Raw genomic sequence first — 2,301 nt, forward strand, 5'->3', positions numbered from 1 at the left:
AACACAATGACTTTCAATCGTTATTTTTAATATATCATATTTAATAAAATTCTAAATATTTGACATTACAATATTATATAAAATTATATGTGGAAAAGGTATATATGGCATCCTCCATGTTACCCATTGTGGTTAATTTTATGTTGCTGTCTAAGCTTACGAACTATTATGAATTTCTAAACTATATTGCTTCGATTCCTCTTCTGTTATTGATTGACTGTGGAAAATATAATATTTCCCATAGGTTACTTATCTCTAAAACTTGTCCAACATGTAAGCAAATGTTGAAAAATAAACTGGAAATAAATCTAAGAGATTTGTGTGGCCTCTGCATTGTGGAACGCCATCCACTGTCTCATATGTTCCAGTCCCTGGAGAATTGAAACAACACATTCAAAGGAGAGGATCCTGGAGAAGTTCTTTGCTCTTTATTTCAAAGTATGTTTGTGGCACACTGCCCTTTATTTTAGTTCCTGCATACGAAAAAAACATCAACTTTAGAATTCTTTTTCAGTGACACAACATTAAAGAGTCTCTTTGCTGATAAAAGTATCTTTGGAACAGCAGGCCTCTGGGTTGTATGAGGATGCTTGCCTCATGACTTCTGTGTCATGTGTATGCCTCACTAGATCAAATCACTTTTTCACTCTGACACTGACTGCGGTAGAAAATGAGCTCAGAAAAGGCAATGTTTTTGCATGATAATATCCACGCGGTGCTTCATTTGCGCATTAATTATGACCAATCAGAAAATAAACCTATTTAATCCAGTTTCTTATTCGGCCACACAAATCTATCTATCGCAACAGAAAGGCTGTTTATTAAAGGCCGTTTTGAGTCGCCTTAGCCCTGGGAAGAGTGAATTACTAGCAGTCTGTGACACCAATAAATGAATGAATATTAGAAGAAATGATTGTCTTTCAAAAGCTTTCAAGACAGAAGGAGATTCTTTTGTGTTAAAATTGTGATAATGCTGAAAGACTAAGAGATCTTCAGTCTCAGTGTGCTTCCCGGTAATGTAATTTTCACAGTTGCAATTATACAAACAATGGCTAGAAGAGGCAATTGATATGTTAGTGGCAGCTGCAGACAGTCAAAGCAGTGTGGTCAGATGGTGTTTTATATAATTGCAGGTACGCTGACAACCAAGCATTATGTTGTATCCATGGGCATTCCCTGAATGGTCTCCTGTGTTGTTATCACCAGAGAGCTGCGAATTTACTTCAACTAGAAGCAAAACATTTCTGCACTAAGGTTCACCGTACCACAATGGGGTCATCTCCTTGGATAACGAGACCATTACTCCGATCTGTATTGAGATTAAGATACAGAAATCATTGCAAACATGCTTGGGTTTGAAACAAAATAAGTATATATTTCAGAGGTTTCTTGAGACTTTATTACTTTTGCTTAAAGGAAACCAATCATCAGATTTTACCCTATATAACGCTTGGCAAAGAGTTATATAGGGTAAAATCTTTATCCTCACATCCCCAGGGGACGCTCCTGCCCCAAGGGATGGTCAGGATATGAACTTATAAGATGCTCCCTGCCGGTGTGGGGAGCTCTCACCTAGTCCTGTGTCTTCGGTCGGCAGCGACACCCCCTCGGCTTGATTGACGGGCCGTGTCATGGCTCTGCTCACTGAACAGCCGGAGAAGAATGATGACGTGGGCTGTCAATCAAGCGGAGGGGGCATCGATGACAGCTGAAGACACAGGACTAGGTGAGAGGAGTTCCCAGGAGACTACTTACATGCGTGGCGGGGAGCAGTTTATAAGTTCATATCCTGACCATCTCTGGGGGCAGAAGCGCCCCCCGGGGATGGTGAGGGTAAACATTTTACCCCCCCCCCCCCCCATAATGCCAAGCATTATATAGGGTAAAATCTGATGATTGGTTGCATTTAACTACAACTAGGAAGGTTCAGTGTAAACAGAAACATGGTGCAGATTCATTAAGACAGTTGTCTCAACAACATCTTGAGGGCCACGGTTTGAGACCTCTGATTTAAGCCTTTCCCAAGAAAGAAAGAAAAAAAAAGATATAACTCACCATCTTGGTGTACAGGTCCGCAGCAGGAGGTGGTTGTCCATCCAGGTATCATCCACAGCAGTCAGAACAGGAGCTGGCTATTAATGGGGGTCTCAGCATCTAGGTGGTTGAACAGAAGGAGGGGATTCCCCTGTCAGCCCATCAGTATGTTTTTTGGTGTGCCACTTGGTTTTCATGGCAGCTAAGGTCTCTAACAATGACACCTACATATATCATGTATGGGAGCCTACTTAGTCCTCATAGGTT

The sequence above is a fragment of the Hyla sarda genome, chromosome 2 (assembly GCF_029499605.1).
Source record: "Hyla sarda isolate aHylSar1 chromosome 2, aHylSar1.hap1, whole genome shotgun sequence".
Classification (NCBI taxonomy): Eukaryota; Metazoa; Chordata; class Amphibia; order Anura; family Hylidae; genus Hyla; species Hyla sarda.